General features: G+C 43.7%; 1 long non-coding RNA gene and 1 pseudogene across 1 annotated transcript in view; one reads left to right on the top strand and one right to left on the bottom strand.

The window, feature by feature from the left end:
- LOC126470289 (uncharacterized) overlaps positions 1 to 23,345 on the top strand; it is a 76,325-nt gene that overhangs the window by 28,736 nt on the left and 24,244 nt on the right. The gene's annotated exons all lie outside the window — the stretch shown is intronic.
- Positions 22,903 to 23,020, bottom strand: LOC126472192 (5S ribosomal RNA; annotated as a pseudogene).

The raw sequence follows: 23,345 nt of genomic DNA on the forward strand, positions 1-23,345 counted from the left end.
GGCGGTATGAAAGCAAGCAGGACGCGCAAACTGTTGAAACGTCCCCTTTAAACAATTATACATGACTGTGCTTAACCTGACACACAATATTTTTTTAGCGCAACGCAATCTGACTTTCAAAAATCCCTACAAAAGAATGGCCCTGACTAACATTAACCTATACCTTTCACAAATCACTTACCTCACCAAAAATCTTCGTTACTCGAACTACTGCAAAACAGCGAGCGCCACTACTGCCAGCTAAATAAAAGATTCAAACTACGGAAGCCACTAAATACTGATAGGCATAGTTAGCAAATGAAAGATTTTAATAGAGAACAAACAATCTATTTACCTTGATAATGTTGAAAACTCATAATATACATATCAGTTCATGACATCCAGTTTTAAAAATTTCAAAACTCCGCCATCTCTCTCCCCACATCCACCACTGCTGGCGGCTCACCTCCAACTGCGCAACGCTACGCGCTGTTCACATCCAGCTGCCGCTGCCCAACACTACAATGGCAGACAACAATGCAAACTAGCCACAGACTGCACACAGCACAGCCTGTGATTTTCATACAGAGCGCTACGTAACGTTGCCAACAAGAAAACATAAACAGCCTACTTACACTGTCTTCTCAGCAGGTGAGGGCGTTGTTAGATATTGTGGTGGCATTTGGTATATTTACCTTACAATATTTAGTTACAGGGTGACAATTATTGAACTATATGAAAAAAAACGTAAATTAGTTACGAACTACGATGTGCACACACTTTATTCAACATGTAAACGTCACTACAGATATTTGGATTTAGGTTATGACTTGTTCGATACGCCTGCCATCATTGGCGATGATGTGGCGCACACGAATGGCGAAATTTTACATGACCCGCTGAAGTGTCGGAAAGTCGATACTGTCGATGACCTCCTGAATGGATGTCTTCAGCTCAGCAATGGTTTTGGGGTTATTGATGTACACCTTGTTTTTAATATAGCCCCACAAAAAGGAGTCGCATGTGTTCAGATCCCGAGAATGTGGCGTCCAATCGAGGTCCATCCTAGTGGCCTGGGTACCCCAGATCCAGAATGCGGTCCCAAAGTGCTCCTCTCGGACATCAAACAGTCTCCTACTTCAATGAGGTCTAGCCCCGTCTTGCGTGAACCATATCTTATCGAAATCAGGGTCACTTTGGATAATGGGGACGAAATCATCTTCCAAAACCTTCACGTACCATTGCCTAGTCACCGTGCCATCAAAGAATATCGCACCGAATATTCTATGACTGGACATTGCACACCACACCGCCACCCATTGAGGGTGAAAAGACTTCTCGATCGCGAAATGCGGATTCTCATTCCCCCCAAAGTGCACCACTTTTGCTTGCTGATGTACCAATCCAAATAAAAGTGGGCTTCCTCGCTAAACCAAACCTTGCACGCGCATTCTAATGCCCATTATGCCCCGCCGTCAACCGAGCAGTTTGGACGTCCTAACGCAAACCGTTCAGAAGTTATGAAGATTTTATTTCATATGGTTCAATGATTGTCACCCAGTATTTATGCAGTTATTTCGCCTGGAAACACAGGAACTTCAAACCGATTTTTACATCTAACCAAACATCCTCAGTGGGTTGTTGATGTTGTTATCGTCTCAAAATCGAAGAGTAGTTGGATGCCACGATCCTCGCTAGTCTGTCCTGAGCAAGTCTCTTCGTCTCTGTAAAACACCTACAACCTGCATTCATTTGAAACTGCTTACCGTATTCGAGCCTTAGTCTCCCTTTACAATTTTTACAGTTCTTCACTTCTTTTAGTCAAATTGGACCATAAAATTCCTTTTTCCCCCGTTCGGTTCTGAACATCCTCATTCGTCGTACTAACTATACATCTAATGTTCAGAATTCTTGTAAGGCACACATTTCGAAAGATTGTATTCTCTTCAGGTCTGAAGTGTCTATCGTCCGTGTTTCACTTCCGTCAAATGCAAAAATCCAGAAAAATTCCTTCATAAAAGATTTTCTTAGCACTTAAATTTATATTCGATATCAGGAAATATCACTTTTTCAGAAATTCTAGTCTTGCTGTTGTCACTCGGCTTTTTATAGTCTCTCTACTTCTGCCATCGTTAGTTATTTTACTGCCAAATAGCAAAACTTTTCTACAACTTATAACGTTCATTTCTTAATCTAGTACCCTATGCATTACCTGATTGAATTCGATTACATTCCATTACTTTTGTTTTAGTTTTCATGATGCTCATGTTATAAACTCGTTCCAAGACACTATCTATTCCGTTCAACTGTTCTTCCGAGCATATTGCCGCATTGACAGAATTATATCATCAGTAAAACTTATAGTTTTTATTTCTTCTCCATAAACTTTAATTCTATTTCCAAAGTTCTCCTTGGTTTCCTTCACAGCTTGCTCAAGTTATGGATTTAATAACTTCGAGGGAGAATTTACAACTCTACCTCGCTGCCTTCTCAACTATGGCTTTCCTTTCATATCCTTCGACTCTTACAACAGTAGTCTGGTTGCTGCATAATTTGTGAAAAACATTTCGCTACCTGTATTTATCAATGCAAACTTAAAAAAATCAATGAGTTTACTCCTCTCCACATGGTCAAAAGCTTTCTCTGAATCTATAAAATCTATAAACGTAAGTTTGCTTTTCTTCAGCCGATATTCTAGGATAAGTCTCAGGACCAGTATTGCTTCGAGTGTTCTTAAATTTCTCTGGAACCCAAACTGTTCTAGTACCCCGACGTTGGCTTCTTCCAATTTTTCATTCTTCTGGAAATAGCTCGTGTCAGTATTTTGCAACTATGACTCTTTAAACCGATAGTTCGGTAGTATTCAAATGTGTCAGCATCAGCCTGTTTTGGAAAGGGACTGATTAAACTCTCTTTGAAGTGAGTTTATTTCGCTTGTATCATACATCTCGCCGACCAGGAAAAATTATTTTGTCATGGCTGCATCTCCCAGGTATCTCAAAAATTTTGAATGAATGTCGTTTCGACTTAGGTCCTTCGGTGTTCTGTCAAATTCCTGTCACGCTATTGTATTTCCCATCTCATCTTCATTTACTTCCTCTTCCCTTTCCATAATATTGTCTTCAAGTTCATTTCCATTATACAGTGGTTCTGTAAATTATTTTCACTTTAAAGCTCTCCCTTCTTTGCTTAGTGCTGGTTTGTCATGTATGTTCCCGATATACACACAGCTGCTTCTCTTTTCTCCAAAGATGTCTTTAACTTTCCTATATATGGCGTATATCTTTCCCCTACCCATTCGTACTTCTACGGTCTTGGAGTTGTCCTCTAGCCTCTCTCTTTGCAGTTTTGCACCTTTTGTAAGTCTCATCTTTTAGACGTCTGTATTCCCTTTTAGATTGCTTCATTTGCTGCATTTTTATATTTTCTCCTTTCGTCAATTACATTTAATATCTTGTGTGTTATCCAAAGACTTCTACCGGGCTCTTTCCTTTTCCCTATTTGGTCCTCTGCTGCCGTCACTACTTTATCTCTCAAAGCTATCTATTCGTCTTCTCTCACAATAACTTATGTCGATCAGACTAGTAATTCCACTACCCACAAGTGTCTCGAACCTTGTCCAATGCACACATCGCAGTTTTCTTAAGAGAAGGGAATTCATCTCTAAATTCCAAGGTGTGAAGACGCCTAGTTACAGCAACTGCAGTACTTGAGTAGCTCTCTAGGTGCACACCAGTCAGTTTTTGTTGTAAGAATAGGAAACCATCAGCATTCATTTCCGTCACCGGTTATTTGATCACAGTCTTAATCCCTAGCCCTATTAGTTATTTATCCCCAGTGATGTATACGATAAAAGTAACCATTAATGACTGTCAGTTATTAACATCCTCAGCACAGGACAGTTATGTCACATGATTAAAAAAAGCAATAATAGTAAGAAGGAGAAACAGTATATGTTTGTGTTAACTGGAGTGAAAATGTGTTATTAAGAATGTGTGGGAGATGTATTGAAACTTCATATGAATACCTGACTTGTAAACTTATCAAATACCAACGTAGTTGGTTAAATAGCTCCGTAATAGAGGCCAAATGAATACAATTTTAAAAACTGATATTTTATCCATACCAGTGTGCAAGCGTTGCGTAATAAGTTGTTTAGTTGTGATCAAATTGGTTCAAATGGCTCTAACAAGGGAACCTCCCCATCACACCCCCCTCAGATTTAGTTATAAGTTGGCACAGTGGATAGGCCTTGAAAAACTGAACACAGATCACTCGAGAAAACAGGAAGAAGTTTTGTGGAACTATGAAAAAAATAAGCAAAATATACAAACTGAGTAGTCCATGCGCAAGATAGGCAACATCAAGGACCGCGTAAGCGGATGAGCGTAGTGGTCCCGTGGTTAGCGTGAGCAGCTGCGAAATGAGAAGTCCTGGGATCAAGCCTTCACTCGATTGCAGATTTTAATTTTTTGTTTTCAGACAGTTATTATGCGAAGCTGCACAGGTACACAGAGCAGTATTGTTTATGTGATCGTGTGTCAATTATCAAAGTTCAGGCACTCACACATAATCAACTTCACTCTTCAAAATTCCAGGACATGTTCAGATTTACTTGGACATATGCAGGATTTGACGGTCTACACACGGAAAAATTTGAAAACGTTAAAAACATATGTTTTGACAAAGCACAGGGAAAACTGTGCGCCTGTGAAACTGTTGCATTCATTTGTTTCAGTTTATGTGACAAACTCTTATGTTTTCATCACTTTTTTGGGAGTGATTATCACATCCACAAGAAAACCTAAATCGGGCAAGGAAGAAGAATCGTTTTACCCATTCGCCAAGTGTACAAGTTAGGTGGGTTGCCAACATATTCCTGCCATGTGACGCGCATGCCGTCACCAGTGTCGTATAGAATATATCAGACGTGTTTTCCTGTGGAGGAATCGGTTAACCTATGACCTTGCGACCAAATGTTTTCGATTCCCATTGGAGAGGCACGTCCTTTCGTCTACTAATCGCATGGTTTTCCGGTGCGGTCGCAAAGCACAGACACTAAACTTATTACAGTGAACAGAGACGTCAATGAACGAACGGACAAATCATAATTTTGCGAAAATAAAGAACGTAAACTTTTCACTCGAGGGAAGACTTGAACCAAGGACCTCTCGTTCCGCAGCTGCTCACGCTAACCACGGGACCACGGCGCTCCTGAGCTGACCCTATCCTTGATGTTGCCTATCTTGCGCATGGACTACTCAGTTTGTATATTTTGTTTATTTTTTTCATAGTTCCACACAACCTCTTCCTGTTTCCTCGATTGATCTGTGTTCAGTTTTTCAAGGCCCATCCACTGTGCGAACTTATAACTAAATCTGAGGGGGTTGCGATGGGGAGGTTTCCTTGTAAGCACTATGGGACTTACCATGTGAGGTCATCTGTCCCCTACTTGAACCTAACGACATCACACACATCCATGCCCGAGGCAGGATTCGAACCTGCGACCGTAGCAGCCGCGTGGTTCCGAACTGAAGCGCCTAGAACCGCTCGGCCACAGCGGCCGGCTTATATGTGATCAGACACTGTAATTGGCAAAGGTCACGACTCGTTGCTTGCATGTGATCAGACACTGTAATTGGCAAAGGTCACGACTCGTTGCACTTGTATTTGATAACTGTTTATATCATGTATTGCATTTGTATTCAGTATGAAACTAATGATACGTATGGGGGAAGTGCGTGTGATTTTATTGTGGCTGAAATCTACATGTTGTCCTTTATTGCTAATACTGATGTGAGAGTCTCGTAATTATCGTATAGTTCCAGTGTATTTGCCTTAGGGTGCCATTTTTGTTGACACTTCGCCTTACGCACCACGCCAGTCGGCTACAGCGATTATCGAATAAGCCCACTGCGTCTTACTGGCGCATTTAACCTGAACCGTTGCTGTTTACCACCTGGTCGCCAGGCAAGGGTACCAAGCGGGTTCGTGTTCGCAGCAGTGAGCATGCCAGTTTCGTCAGTCGTTCTGGAACTTAACGGAGGATGTCAAGCTGGTTCGAGTTTGGGGCAGAGATCATGGCCTATCGTCCTGAAACGTGGGCTGTGGCTGGCTACTTCAGGATCACTCTAGCTGTGCCGTGTTTGATTGCTCCTCGTCGCAAGGTTTTTCACGTGTAATCCTAATTAATGTGCTTGCACTTCATACACGAACTTCTACTTCTCTGTCTGTATCAAAAATGGTTCAAATGGCTCTGAGCACTATGTGACTTAACTGTTGTGGTCATCAGTCCCCTAGAACTTAGAACTACTCAAACCTAACTAACCTAAGGACATCACACACATCCATGCCCGAGGCAGGATTCGAACCTGCGACCGTAGCGCTCGCACGGTTCCAGACTGTAGAACATTGAAACTGCTCGGCCACCTCGGCCGGCTGTCTGTACACACACTCTGCGAACTACTGTGAAGTGCATGGCAGGTCTTCCTACCGTAGCATATACGTATTAAGGTTTCTTCCTGTTCTAGTCGCGTATGGAGAGCGGGAAAACGACTTCTTAAGTGGCTCTGTGCCGTCCGTAATTAGGTTAATTTTATCTTCACGTTCACTGCAAGAATGATACGTAGGGAGCTGTACTATATTGCCAGACTCCTCACTTAATACTGGTACTTTAAATTTTGTAAGTGGTCTTTCGAGAGATTGTTTGCGTTTAACTTCAAACATACGTCAGCTCAAATTTTTCTGCATTTTGTGTGGGTCTGACACACTTGAGCAGTATTTTAGGATGCATCGCACCTAAGTTTTGTAAGCAATCTCCTTTGTAGGTTGACTACATTTTTCCAGCATCCTACCAGTGAAACCGTCATTCGCAGACAGTATTGTTATGAGAACTACAACTGACGATTTTTGAATGTTCAAATGTGTGTTAATTCTTACGAGACCAAACTGCTGAGGTCATCAGTCCGGAGGCTTACAACGCTACTTAAACTAATTAACAAACACACCCATGCCCGAGGGAGGAGTCGAACCTCCGACGGAAGTGACCGCGCAATCCGTGACATGGTGCCTCAAACCGCGCGGCCACTCCGCGCCGCGTGACAATTTTAAACAGGCACTTATTTCAACCGTTTTTGAACACAAAGCTGTCCCGGACGAGAGGAACACACATCATCACTACCGCTTCATGATGTATAATACCAGGTATAATAATTTTTAGAAGTTAGTTCCTCTGTTTCACCTAATTTATCGTTTTCTTCTTTCCGTTATAATATCGACACGAAAATCTACAAGTGGCAGATGTAGTACTTGAAGTGAATAGAAACTGATGAAATATTACCTCAGAGTGAGTAGGCCTACGAATTGCTCTTCATTGCAAATTATGTAAATAATTTTGCTTATCGTAAACTATTCTGCTTCAGTAATATTTAAAATAAACTGGAAAAAATGTTGCAACATTCGTAAATGTTCTGGATAATTTTTGAGCTGTTGTTAGCACTGCTGAAAGTATGTGCAATGTGACCGGTATTCGTCCAGAAGGTGCATACATACCTCTTCTTCTATCTCGTTGTCAATAACCTCATTTTTGGCGTGAGTGGGCCACGTTATTGGCGTTGTACGATACACAGAACACAGTTTTTCCTTCACACTGCACATAACTCACTCAACTAGCGATGTGTATAGTCACAATGTCAACGTTATTGGCGAGAAGCGTAATGTCTGCGCGACCAGCATGCAGCGATGTGCAGCGTAAATGCAACAAGGCCACCGGCACGCAATTGTGGTATGCCAGCAGCAAACAGTTAGGTGCGAGCAACGAGGTTACAGCATAAACGTACCCTTATGCGGATGCCTGCCATCGTTAGAGAACCGTGGTAGAATACTTACTGATATTTGTGGACTGTCAAGTTTGACTTGATAAACATTTCTCAGATATGTAACTTTGACTTCAGTTATTGTTTGCGAGGAGGACTCAGAATTAATAAGCACAACTGTGAATGGTTTATCGTCATTTGAAATGCGAAACCCAAGTGCTGCACATAGCTTGTGAAATCACTACTACGAGAAAATTCACGAAATTAGAGCTAATACGAAGGTTTACCGAAAATCGTTCTTCACACATGCCATTCGTGAATGGAACAATGAAAGGATGAACAGATAGTGGTACTGTAATTGGCCTCCGCCACACATCATAAGGTGGCTTGTAGAGCATAGACGTATATGTAGATGAAGATTTCTTCAGTCACCAAGATTAAATTGGCCACTAGCGGATCAATAGTGACGTCACTAGCGAGCGTTAGCGACGTCATCTACGGAGGCCAGCTATTTTTACGTTACCTGAGCGCCCGGCGACCGCGAACGTGGCGCGTAGGCGTATGCGTGGGTCCACTACTGCCACACGCAGTCCTTCGACGGGTAAATGCCGCGCCAGCTGCTGCACTCGTCCTCGTGCACGACACAGCGATGCATGGCCCCATTCGACCGCTGCGCATACTAGCATACTCTTATGAGCAACCATACCACACTGTAAGATGATACTGTCATATTTGATCTACGAAGAAGACGTGTTGATTGATGTATTTCCAGCAACATCCATCAGACAGGGTATATCCTACTGTACGCCACCGACTCCAATATAGTCCTCTTCCACAACATTTCTGTTAGACTCCATGTCAGTCCCAGTCATCTCTACTCCGACCACAAAAAAAGTCTCAAGAGCAATCTCCTGTTGTTGCCCTTAGTCAAGAATGCATTACTATTCTACAAAATCACTTTAGCTAACTCACTACATCACAGCCAACTCGGCACCACTTGCATCAGCTACTCCAGTAACCTCATGCTTGTCAGTTTATAATTTTGCAGTGCCTCAAAAATACTTCTGCACTGTGGGTATATTTTATTTATAATAACATGTTGAAATCTTTCTACGGTAACTGAAGATTTCAGGCTTTACTAACTATGTAGCGTTCTCAGTAACGTCAGGAATGGATAGATCATGTCTGTGTTAGTATTAGTATAGCCTGTTGCATCCACAAGTAAATATTTTATTCATGTACCTGTTAATTGCAAAAGAAAAATTAAAAGTATGTAAAAGTAAATAACTGTCGCGGTACCAATGCTTTTTGTATGCCTGAAGACAAAAATGTTCGTCTAAGATCTTCTGCCTTGGACAGATGATAGTACTGAAATAACTTTGAACAAATAATTATAAGGGATATTTTTTTATAAAGAGAATGAAGAGTAATACCCTTACAATAGGTTTCGGTACATCAGCGAGAGTAGTGCAAACTTCACTCCGTACCCGTTAACATCCCAAGAGAATTTCCAGTTGGTAAAGGTATAGCATGCTTATATTATTTTGTGCCACCAGACAGGCGTGCATTAGCAACTCGGCTGCGGAGGTGTGTCAAAATTGCAATAATATCCATTTACATTTAAAAAAACACATCAGCTTGCTACAAATACAGACGAACAGCTCTTATGTGGGGAAATCTGATGTTGAGTGCGGTATCATTCGCCTACAGAATAACTGAATCACAACCGCAGTATGTCATCTTATACAAAGACTCGCTATTAACAGCGCGTAGTGGTATAATTATGCTAAATTTGAAGAAAAAAATGAACGACAAGAATGAAGACTAATGTGGTAGTAGATGGAGAAATCACTGAGGAAGCCGATGAATGTACATATTTTTAGGATCTACGTTAGCTAAAAGCAGCTACTGAACTGAGGAAATAAAAAGGAGCCGGCCGCGGTGGTCTAGCGGTTCTAGGCGCGCAGTCCGGAACCGCGCGACTGCTACGGTCGCAGGTTCGAATCCTGCCTCGGGCATGGATGTGTGTGATGTCCTTAGGTTAGTTAGGTTTAAGTAGTTCTAAGTTCTAGGGGACTGATGACCACAGTAGTTAAGTCCCATAGTGCTCAGAGCCATTTGAACCAGATAAAAAGGATGCAAACTGAAAAATCGCTACTGCTAAATTAAGTAAGTTGGTAAAGGAAAGACAACTGTCAGTACCGACCAAAATAAAAATGGCTGGAACTTTGATCTTCCCCTTGGTTTTCTATTACTGTGAGTCGTGGACAACGAAAAAGTGGATCGTAATAAAATTGATCCTTTTGAAAGGTTGGTTTGGAGAAGAATCCTGAGGTTTTCATTGACTGTAAAAGTAAGTAATAAAACCATCGCTGGAAAAATAAAACAAAAAATATCTTTGGAGGTCTAAAAACTGCAGATAAAATTAAGGTATTTGGTGTACATCGTGAAAGCAGGAACTCACTAGAAAAACAGTAACGCTCGTAAGAAAAGAAGGGCAAAGACGTAGAGGAAAACCAAGGAGAAGGCGAAAAGAAGACATCAAAGAAAGCACCGGAATGAACCCGGAAGAATTGAGAATCAAAACAACGTCCATTAGTGCATGGAGAGACATCGTTTATCATATCACCAGGAGTCGGAGTCGGAAACGACTTGATCGATCATAACACACAACACAGATACGAGATAGAACCGCTACGTAGGCTCGGTTGGGGGTAAAGCAGATGACAAACTAAAATTCATTGACGGGATATTGCGAAACAATAGTTTGTTCACTTTATACAAAACATTTGTATGGTCCACGCTTGACTACTGTTCAAGATTTTAGGAAAAATGTCAGACTAACAGGAGACACCGAATAGGGTGCTGCGAATGGACAAACGATTGACTGACGAGAGGGAGTAACAGAAATGTTGAAAAATATCAACTGGCTGACTCTTGAAGAAAGACACAATATAACTCATGATAACCTGTTAAGGAAACTTCGAGAACAGTGTCTCAGGGCAAAGAGCTACGAATATTCTTTAACCTCCTACGCATCTATCTCCTAGAGTCTGTGCTAATAAAATTAGGCAAGCGACAGCTCAGAGAAGAAGCGTACAAGCAGTCATTTGCTCTTACGCTCCCTGCGTAAATGCGACGTGAAGAAACGTTAATATATGGAACAGTAAAATGTACCCTCCGCCACGTACCTGTTACTCTAAAGCATGTATTTAGATACCGACCTCTCATCGATTAGACGCTATACCCCAGTATTCCTTCTTTCTAGTAATGTGTTTTTTCAACGAGGATGTGTATACTACACTCCTGGAAATGGAAAAAAGAACACATTGACACCGGTGTGTCAGACCCACCATACTTGCTCCGGACACTGCGAGAGGGCTGTACAAGCAATGATCACACGCACGGCACAGCGGACACACCAGGAACCGCGGTGTTGGCCGTCGAATGGCGCTAGCTGCGCAGCATTTGTGCACCGCCGCCGTCAGTGTCAGCCAGTTTGCCGTGGCATACGGAGCTCCATCGCAGTCTTTAACACTGGTAGCATGCCGCGACAGCGTGGACGTGAACCGTATGTGCAGTTGACGGACTTTGAGCGACGGCGTATAGTGGGCATGCGGGAGGCCGGGTGGACGTACCGCCGAATTGCTCAACACGTGGGGCGTGAGGTCTCCACAGTACATCGATGTTGTCGCCAGTGGTCGGCGGAAGGTGCACGTGCCCGTCGACCTGGGACCGGACCGCAGCGACGCACGGATGCACGCCAAGACCGTAGGATCCTACGCAGTGCCGTAGGGGACCGCACCGCCACTTCCCAGCAAATTAGGGACACTGTTGCTCCTGGGGTATCGGCGAGGACCATTCGCAACCGTCTCCATGAAGCTGGGCTACGGTCCCGCACACCGTTAGGCCGTCTTCCGCTCACGCCCCAACATCGTGCAGCCCGCCTCCAGTGGTGTCGCGACAGGCGTGAATGGAGGGACGAATGGAGACGTGTCGTCTTCAGCGATGAGAGTCGCTTCTGCCTTGGTGCCAATGATGGTCGTATGCGTGTTTGGCGCCGTGCAGGTGAGCGCCACAATCAGGACTGCATACGACCGAGGCACACAGGGCCAACACCCGGCATCATGGTGTGGGGAGCGATCTCCTACACTGGCCGTACACCACTGGTGATCGTCGAGGGGACACTGAATAGTGCACGGTACATCCAAACCGTCATCGAACCCATCGTTCTACCATTCCTAGACCGGCAAGGGAACTTGCTGTTCCAACAGGACAATGCACGTCCGCATGTATCCCGTGCCACCCAACGTGCTGTAGAAGGTGTAAGTCAACTACCTTGGCCAGCAAGATCTCCGGATCTGTCCCCCATTGAGCATGTTTGGGACTGGATGAAGCGTCGTCTCACGCGGTCTGCACGTCCAGCACGAACGCTGGTCCAACTGAGGCGCCAGGTGGAAATGGCATGGCAAGCCGTTCCACAGGACTACATCCAGCATCTCTACGATCGTCTTCATGGGAGAATAGCAGCCTGCATTGCTGCGAAAGGTGGATATACACTGTACTAGTGCCGACATTGTGCATGCTCTGTTGCCTGTGTCTATGTGCCTGTGGTTCTGTCAGTGTGATCATGTGATGTATCTGACCCCAGGAATGTGTCAATAAAGTTTCCCCTTCCTGGGACAATGAATTCACGGTGTTCTTATTTCAATTTCCAGGAGTGTAGTTTGCCAAAGCCCTCTAGGCTAATGTAGTTTTTTGAAGACAATTACTTGATGTAAGTTGGAGTGCTGATGGTGCACACATACTGAAGGAAATGGAAAGTGTTACACCATGAAAGTCCAGACCGATGTTTATAATATTTTGCGGAGGTGTTCATCACATTACATAGCTTAAACAATTAAGTTTTATTCCATTTGGCACTGATGGCCATTGTCAACAACAATATGAATATTTTCTAGTATTCGTTGTGGCGTGGAATAAACATACTCCAAATGTCATCTTGTATATTTGGCATGACTACAACACATGGTGTGTCAAAACCACGAAGTGTGAAAAAATACGTCTTCCCATCGAATTCTAGACATGTTATATGGGTGACACATGAGGAGACCAAACAGGCCAGTCAAGAATCTGTACATTTGTCAATGCGTTTGTGGAGTGAACTGCAGTGTGGGGTCTTGCATTATCCTACTGGAATACATCATTTGGAATTCTGGGCATGAAGGGTGTAACGATAGTTTTCCACGTACTGGCGAACACTCAGCCTCTCTTCGACTATTACCACCTCAGTCCTCCTGCCATATTCCATAGCTCCACGTACCATGATTCCAGGATTGGAGAGGTACGGATCTCTGGAATCGCAGCTTTCTGTGACCTTTCACCAGGTCTTCTAAGGAATACCACAAAATAAAGCGAGACTGGCTGATCCCTGAACACATACAGATGGCTTTGGCTCTACCCTATACAAGCCTCAGTTCCAGTGGTATTGTGTCAGCAGTAAATGACGTACGGCAACTCGTGATTTTAATCCAGGCTTCACGTAATCTGTTCCTGACGGTTCGTGCTGACACTGCCTGTAACCTCTGCCAGAATTTTAGCCATTGTCGTTAGAGCTGTTCGAAACATCCTCGGATCTTTTCGTGGTGTGGTTGTACTGGTAGGAATTAAGAGAAACCAACGATATCAGCCAGATTCAGGCTTTCAAACAAGTCCAAAGACGACAGGTGAAAATTTGTGCCGGACTCGAACCCAGATTTCCCGCTTAACGCAAGTGGTCACCTTGACTTCTCGGTTATCCTGGCAGACTTCACACCCGACCCAAGTTCCCATCCAGTCACAGTCAAGCAGCGTCCTTGTCCATCCTCCTCCTGCTAGCAGATCACCCTGATTCCAACCTGAGTTCGTACGTATTGCACAACCTCACTGAAATACACTGTAAGACAGAAAAAAAGGACGCACGACGAAGGAATTGTCCAAATGGGACGGAAGTCGGTAGACGTTATCAACATGTACAGACAAACAAATGATACAGTTTAAGAGAAATTGGATGGTTTTTTCAATAATGTGTTCTCTACCTCTGACCCTTATCAAGTAGTTATTTGGCTTAACATTGATTGACAGTTTCTGGATGTCCTGTTGAAGGGATATCGTGTCAAATTCTGTCCAATTGGCGCGTTAAATCATCAAAATCCCGGGATGATTGGAGGGCCTGCCCATAATGGTTCAAATGGCTCTGAGCACTACGGGACTCAACTGCGGAGGTCATTAGTCCCCTAGAACTTAGAATTAGTTAAACCTAACTAACCTAAGGACATCACACACATCCATGCCCGAGGCAGGATTCGAATCTGCGACCGTAGCGGTCTCGCGGTTCCAGACTGCAGCGCCAGATCCGCGCGGCCACTTCGGCCGGCCTGCCCATAATGCTCCAAATGTTCTCAGTTGGAGAGAGATGTTGTCACATTGCTGTCACAGGCAACAGAAACTCTCTCCGTGTGCTTGCCATGAAAGGCAAGAAAACGGTACGTAGAATATCGTCGACGTACCGCTGATGACAACCAAAGGGGTCGTGCTATGAAAAGAAATGGCACCCCAAACCATCACTCCTGGTTTTTCGCCCCTGGCAGCTGAGTGCTCAGCGCGACGGAATGTCATACCTAACGGCCCGGGTTCGATTCCCGGCTGGGTCGGAGACTTTCTCCGCTCAAGGACTGGGTTTTGTGTTGTCCTTATCATCATCATTTCATCCCCATCGACACGCAAGTCGCCGAAGTGGCGTCAACTCGAAAGACTTGCACCAGGCGAACGGTCTTACCGAATGATGGCCCTAACCACACGGCATTTCCATTTCCACTCCTGGTTGTCGGGAAGTATAGCGGGCGACGGTCGGGTTAGCGACCCACCGTTGTCCGGCCTGAAATATCATTGACTGGAGTAGAATTGTATTCAGTGATGAGTCCCGCTTCGAACTGAGCCTCTATGACCCGCGAAGTTGTGCTGGAGACGCCACGGATCCTTTGGTGTGATGCTCTCATATCCCCCATGCAGATCACAGCATTCTTCAAATCTAGAAATGTCTATTTGCTGAACTATAAATAATGAAAGAAAACTCGCGTAAGGATGAAATCCGATTCAACACAACGGTCTGGTATGGAAAGACTGGAGTATCAGCTAGGTAGGTTTCGGTCAATGTTCCGAAAGTTTATACAGTGTATCTTAGGAGGAGCGGTCAATATTCAGGAATATGACAATATTGATCATTTCAAGCAAAATACTTCATTTGGAAATAGGCTCTATTGTCTATTTCGAGTTGTTTCCGAGAACACCTCTGATGTACATGGTAGCAGGACTACGGTGCAGTATTTCAACAATGTGTTGCTGTTTCTGCGCAGGTTGTTGAGGCACACGTGCAGAACAAAAATGGGAACTTACAAGGGGAGGCCGCCAATTGTGAAATTCAGATTTAATTCATACTGCGCATAATAAAAGCTCACGGCCAGAGGAAGTATTGAATAGGATTGGGGAGAAGAGAAGTTTGTGGCACAACTTGACCAGAAGAAGGGATCGGTTGGTAGGACATGTTCTGAGGCATCAAGGGATCACCAATTTAGTATTGGAGGGCAGCGTGGAGGGTAAAAATCGTAGAGGGAGACCAAGAGATGAAGACACTAAGCAGATTCAGAAGGATGTAGGTTGCAGTAGGTACTGGGAGATGAAAAAGCTTGCACAGGATAGAGTAGCATGGAGAGCTGCATCAAACCAGTCTCAGGACTGAAGACCACAACAACAACATGGCCAGAGGTGTAATGTGGCAAAGCAGGGAGATGCACTTCTCAGCCGTTGTCGAGAAAATCGACAGTTAAAATAAACCGTTGCTGTGAAATACTCTCTAAGATTAATACTTTTCTACAGCGTCGTGGCGCAGCGGTAAGCGCTCGGGATCGTAATCTCGCGCCAAGCAACCTTTTTTTTATTTTTATTTTTTTAGTATTTGTTTTTTATGTAATTCAAATGTGTGTATATATATGCACACACACACACACACACACACACACACACATATATATATATATATATATATATATATATATATATATATATATATATTACAAATACTAAAAAAAGCTGTAGAATATATATATATATATATATATATATATATATATATATATACAGGGTGTTTAAAAAATGACCGGTATATTTGAAACGGCAATAAAAACTAAACGAGCAGCGATAGAAATACACCGTTTGTTGCAATATGCTTGGGGTTCATGTCTGGCGAATAGGGAGGCCAATCCACGCTGCCTCCTGTATGTTTCGGATAGCCCAAAGCAATCACACGATCACCGAAATATTCATTCAGGAAATTAAAGACGTCGGCCGTGCGATGTGGCCGGGCACCATCTTGCATAAATCACGAGGTGTTCGCAGTGTCGTCTAAGGCAGTTTGTACCGCCACAAATTCACAAAGAATGTCCAGATAGCGTGATGCAGTAATCGTTTCGGATCTGAAAAATGGGCCAATGATTCCTTTGGAAGAAATGGCGGCCCAGACCAGTACTTTTTGAGGATGCAGGGACGATGCGACTGCAACATGGGGCTTTTCGGTTCCCCATATGCGCCAGTTCTGTTTATTGACGAAGCCGTCCAGGTAAAAATAAGCTTCGTCAGTAAACCAAATGCTGCCCACATGCATATCGCCGTCATCAATCCTGTGCACTATATCGTTAGCGAATGTCTCTCATGCAGCAATGGTAGCGGCGCTGAGGGGTTGCCGCGTTTGAATTTTGTATGGATAGAGGTGTAAACTCTGGCGCATGAGACGATACGTGGACGTTGGCGTCATTTGCACCGCAGCTGCAACACGGCGAACGGAAACCCAAGGCCGCTGTTGGATCACCTGCTGCACTAGCTGTGCGTTGCCCTCTGTGGTTGCCGTATGCGGTCGCCCTACCTTTCCAGCACGTTCATCCGTCACGTTCCCAGTCTGTTGAAATTTTTCAAACAGATCCTTTATTGTATCGCTTTTCGGTCCATTGGTTACATTAAACCTCCGTTGAAAACTTCGTCTTGTTGCAACAACAGTGTGTTCTAGGTGGTGGAATTCCAACACCAGAAAAATCCTCTGTTCTAAGGAATAAACCATGTTGTCTACAGCACACTTGCACGTTGTGAACAGCACATGCTTACAGCAGAAAGACGACGTACAGAATGGCGCACCCACAGACTGCGTTGTCTTCTATATCTTTCTCATCACTTGCAGCGCCATCTGTTGTTGAAAATTGTAACTACTGTAATTTCGAAAGTTTGTCCGCCTGAAAATGTACTGTTGTCCCAAGCATATTGCAACAAACGGTGTATTTCTATCGCTGCTCGTTTAGTTTTTATTGCCGTTTCAAATATACCGGTCATTTTTGAAACACCCTGTATATATATATATATATAAAATTCCCGGCAATCAGTTGCAACAATTATGCATATAATAAGTTGTTGAAAGTCGTTTGCCGTGGAAAAACTGGCGACTTCGAACATCATTATGTTTTCCCCAAACAAAGTTGTATTTCACAAATGTTATTAATTGTCTTCATAATGTTAACCACGTATAGTTAACGGAAGACGTAGAAACGATATTCCGAAACGAATACGTATAGCGTAAGTCAAACGTTCGAATTAGAATAGAAACCCCACGAACACAAATTTGCTGTGGCAGGCATGAAATATAAACTCCGTTACTCGCTCGTTACACTTGAAGGATAGATGTTGAATGGGCCGAAACGAGCCGCCGCATAACAGCGTAGTAGCCTGCTAACTTCGAAAGAAGGTAGATGGGGTCCCTAGCGCAACTTATAACATCGTCGAAAATCAGTGCGGACGTGAGAGCTTTGGTACACCCTGTCAAACAAACGGAAAAATGGAGGCGGTACAATTGGAGAGCGATCCGCCTTCACCAACATGCATATATATATATATATAAACTATTAATGAATTGCTTATGCATGTTATCTTTGAATTACAATAAACTAATAATAAAAAAATTTTTCATGGCGCGAGATTCGATCCGGCGACCTTCGGATTACGAACCCCAGCGCGTACCGCTGCGCCACGACGCTGTGGAAAATTATTAATCGTAGAGAGTATTTCACGGCAACGGTTTCTTTTAACTGTCGATTTTCTCGACAACGGCTGAGAAGTGCATCTTGGTGCTTTGCCACATTACACCTCTGGCCATGAGCTTTTATTATGCGCAGTATGAGTCGAATCTGAATGTCACAATTGGCGGCCTCCCCTTGTTAGATAAATATCTACTTCGCGCAGCGTGCTTAAAACTCTGGGTAACATCCTACTATCAGAAATTCGACGCGTCGGAAAGCCCCGATGGTATTCTTCGATAGCAACAGGAGCACTATAATCGCAGAAGCCGTAAGTGTACGTACATTATATCTGCATATTTTTCATTAGTTTAGATGTGTGGCGTTTGAGCCCGCGAGTATACAAACTCAGTTAACCGATGCTTCTCTCTGATACGCTCACAATCCCTAGCACCACTTTAGTCACAACATACCATGAACAACAGCGCGTTAAACGGGCTGGTTTAATGGCAGAAAGACATTCCGACCAAAGAGACTGAAAGCAACGAAGTAGGTTGGGCTAGAATAGGGGTGTTCAACCCGCCTATCACGGTCGACTGGTCGATCGCTATGGCTTTACGAGTCGATCGCCCAAAACCTTTGTCCGAAATCTATTTAAATGTGCTGTTTTTGTAAAATACCGGTTTGTTGTATTTCGCGCGGCATTTGTAGGTGGTAGTCTGACAACATTGTATCTGCCTCTTTCGTCTCCATTTGCATTTCACTGCCTTTAACGCTGTCGCCAAGCAACAATGTTTCCTCCTGCATCGTCAGGTTACGTGTTTATGAAAAATGAGTGCCGCTACACACCGTAAAACATACCACTTCTATAGTGACTGGGAAGAACAGAACCGATTTTCGGATTTCAAAGCAACGGAACCTGTTCTAGGTTTCAAAGCTCAACCTTTCAAAAAAAAGGATGTGGATGATATTTCAAGTAAACAGAGTACTCTTTTCTCGTGTTGTGAGACTTAACTTGAAGAGGAAATAACTCGATTTGGAAATGACATTTCCTTAACGTCAGAATATAATGACGATAACTTTCGGTAATTAATGAGCTTAAAAACCTACCCTAACATTGTAAAAATGGCATCGTATGTTTTGTCATTTTTTTTATCAAGTTATCTATGTGCGGCAGCGTTTTCAACGATGAACGTAGTGAAATCTAAGTGTTGAAATAAATCGACTGAGCCTCATCTTGCAGACTGTGTAAGGGTTGGTTCTGTCAAATTTTTTACAAGATTGTAATACACATGCCAATGATACGCAAAGCCAAGTACGTCACCAAACTTTTTGAACATTTATGATTTTGTATATTTTAATTTTTCTAACGCATGTAATATCTCTAAAACTGAGTAGTAGGCTTACAACTTTTGATGGAGAGAAAATTACCTTTTATGTATTTTTTTAGTTAATATGGTTCATTTTGGCTACAGGTAATTTTCAGTTTCGTGGTTAAAACTTCATGAATTTTTAAGTCAATAGACATCTAAATGATCTAAATTGCATGCAGTAGACCTCAAGTCGGAAAAGGTTGAGCAACCCTTGGAAGAAAATAAATCGTCGGGGAGGTTGGGTGGGTAAGACAAATACGTGCGCGCCAGTAGCACAAAAACAAATGTACATTAAATGTGTCGTGTCTCGGAACCCATTCGTAACAGGGCATATGTCCATACGAAATTTTTTGCTTCAGATGAGCATTCCTGCAATATCCCTAAATACTGACCATTCCTCCTGGGCCACCCTTTATTATGTCGTCTCCGTATTATACGTATACCAGCCTGGGAACATGTGCCAGTGCAGAATGATCCACGTAGGAAACAGTAAACAGTGGTGGAGGAATATGAGAGGATAGATAGCAAACCTCACGTAAGACACTACAACAACAACAGCCACAAAAATTTAAAATAAGAAAGAGAGCTGGAGAACAGAAAAGAAAGGGAAGGTACTCTGCGACACAGGAGGCGGAGGAAGCAGTCAATAAGGCTGACCTGCTGCCCGCGGCCGATTGGACTGCTGGACGCCTATTTAAGGCGTCGATGACGTCAATTTCTCCTCTGCGACTCGGGGAATCGACAGGCGCCAGCCACGTGGCACTGCCAGTTTATCTAACCGCTGTCTGCCACCGACGCACGACGGTCGGAACAAGAAAATATTGACATCTGACTTTACATACTACAAAACAAGCTTCGGAATCAGGTCGAATTCATCTGACTCGATAATGTTGTTTTTGTGGTGTGCAGTTCGAAGACTGGTTTTATGCACCGCCTGTGGGCTTATGCGTACATAATAATTATACTTCTCAGTACACATTGTTTTCTTGTCTATTTGAGACCATTTTTTATTTGTTTAGACATTTGTTACTCAGAATGTAACATTGCTGGTTCTAGAAATGTGATCAGTACGTCACGTATTGCAGCTCTCAAAAATTGAAGAAAAGACATTTTAACACAAAAACTGCTGTTTATTTATTGGTTCACTAGTGTGGGCTTAGTTGGCGTGGGCAGTTCTGTTTATATGATGACGTTTGAATGTACATATCTTCATTACACAGCATGATGTAATCCATGTGACATTAGTATTGTATACACAATGGAGACTTTGTTCTTATTGGATTACACCTACGATAAATAAGCTAGTTGGACACATTGTGTAATCCGGTGAAAACGAATTCTCCGCTGTGTATACAATATTGTTGTCACGTGGATCGCATCATGCTGGATAATGAAAATATAAGATACATTTAAGTGTGATGGCATAGATAGAACTGTCCACACCGGCCATATCCTAAATATAAATACGTGACTTGTGGAAATGGGCGAAGTCCGAAACTTGTCAGACGGTAAATAAACAGTAGGTTCCGTGTTAGAATGGCATTTCTTCTGTTAGTGGTACTATTTTCTCTGTGTTTATTGGTTGCTATATGTAGAATTCCTAGTACCTAGCCGGTCGCTGTGGTCGAGCGGTTCTAGGCGCTTCAGTCCGGAACCGATCTGCTGCTACGGTCGCAGGTTCGAATCCTGCCTAGGGCATGGATATGTATGACATCCTTAGGTTAGTTAGGTTTAAGTAGTTCTAAGTCTAGGGGACTGATGACCTCAGATGTTAAGTCCCATAGTGCTTAGAGCCATTTGAACCATTTGAACCTAGTACCTAGTAAAACTGTACACTGCATCTATACGGTCCACTCGGATTAATTTGACCACCGCCTATGCTCGACTCGTTGTCGTAATGCGGAAACGGAGAATAAAATGTTCAAATGTGTGTGAATTCCTAAGGGACCTAACTACTGAGGCCATCGGTCCCTAGACTTACACACGACTTAAACTAACTTATGCTAAGAACAACATACACACTCATGCCCGAGGGAGGATTCGAACCTCCAGCGGGAGGGATCGCGCAATCTGAGACATGGCGCCTCAAACCGCGCGGCCACTCCGCGCAGCGGAAACGCAGAGATTTATCTGACGTCCAAAAGGGCATGATCATTGGTTTTTCGGGCCAAGTGTGGAAGTATTTCCGAAACGGCTAACTTTGTTCACTGTTCACTGTTCGCATGCCGCCGTGGTTAAATATACTATGCATGGTAAAATGGCCCTATCCAAAACCAGGACCGAGGCAGCTGTGGTGAACCATGGGCCATAGATGCCAGGGATGAACGACGGCTGCGGAGATGTGTGCGGGCGAACAGCAACTGTTGACCAACTGAGCACTTAATGAACAAAGGGGATAGCAACAGCGTGTCCTCAACGACCATTTAGCGAACGTTGCTGCGTATAGCCCTCTGCAGCAGGTGCATGATTTATGCACCCATGATGACTGCTGGTCATTGGAGACGAAGTCTGCAATTTGCACGCCAATACCGCAACTGGACGTCCGCTGGGTGGCGACAGGTGGTCTTTTTTTTTGTGAATCACGTCTTATGTTCCATCGCACTGATAGCCGTTGGCGTTTAAAGGTCCTGAAACAATCGTCGGAATGGTCCAAGCCGAAGGAAGGAACGTTATGATCTGGGAGATGTTTTCGTACATTCCCTGGGTGATTTCGTTATTGTGGAAGGCTCAAAGGATCAACACAATTATGCATCTATCGTTGAGGACCGCTCCACCCCTCCATGTAGCATGTTTCTCTGTGACACGTTGTCATTTACCAGCAGGACAATGCAACGTGTCACACAGCTCGCAGTGTACGTGTGTGTTTCGAAGATCCCGGATTCAAACCCAATGGAGAATCTGTGGATGCATTTCGATCAGGTTGTTCGTGTCATAATCCCTTAACCGAGAAAACTAGTGCAGCTGGCCATGGCATTGGAGTCGGCATGTCTCAACATCCCTGTTGGTACCCTCCACGTCACTGACTCACTTTCTACACGTCCGTGCGGCAAAACGCGGTTATTCAGGCTTTTAACAGGTGGTTACATTAATGTGGGGACTGGTGGCTTTAGTAGTTTAATCCCATTTTAACAACAAACCACGCACCCATTAATGTGACTGGACCGTGTATGGTTTCCTAATACGGTAGGTATCCCTTGATGACACAAATGTTCAAATGTGTGTGAAATCTTATGGGACTTAACTGCTAAGGTCATCAGTCACTAAGCTTACACACTACTTAATCAAAATTATCCTAAGGACAAACACACACACCCATGCCCGAGGGAGGATTCGAACCTCCGCCGTGATCAGCCGCACAGTCCATGACTGCAGCGCCTTGATGACACAGATTTATCTACTTTCCACTGATCAACGTATAGAACAATAAACTAAACTAAACTCCATCCGAAGAGGCTACGAAGGCCCAACAGCACCGACCGGCCGCCATGTCATCCTCAGCCCACAGGCATCACTGGATGCGGATATGGAGGGGCATGTGGTCAGCACACTGCTCTCCCGGCCGTTGTCAGTTTTCGTGACCGGAACGTCTACTTCTCTATCAAGTAGCTCCCAAGTTTGCCTCACAAGGGATGAGTGCACCCTGCTTGCCAACAGCGCTGGACAGACCGGATGGTCACCCATCCAAGTGCTAGCCCAGCCCGACAGGGCTTAACTTCGGTGATCAGACGGGAACCGGTGTTACCACTGCGTCAAGACCGTTGGCCTGTATAGAACAATAGCGTAGTCTATATTATTTCATGTATCTGTCGATAGCATGGTCTATATTATTTCATGTACCTGTCGATAGCGTAGTCTATATTATTTCATGTACCTGTCGATAGCGTAGTCTATATTATTTCGTGTACCTGTCGACACTTCCCGCTAAGGATGCAACATTGCTCTGCTTTTCGTCTCAATATGTGACACTCACGTGGTCACGTGACCTGTTGCGAGTTTCAGGCTATGTATGAAAATGACTTTGGTTGCTTAAGCGAATATTCTACCACCCTTAATACAGACCACTGTTCATATATACCACACATTTATTC

The sequence above is a fragment of the Schistocerca serialis genome, chromosome 3 (genome assembly GCF_023864345.2).
Source record: "Schistocerca serialis cubense isolate TAMUIC-IGC-003099 chromosome 3, iqSchSeri2.2, whole genome shotgun sequence".
Lineage (NCBI taxonomy): Eukaryota > Metazoa > Arthropoda > Insecta > Orthoptera > Acrididae > Schistocerca > Schistocerca serialis.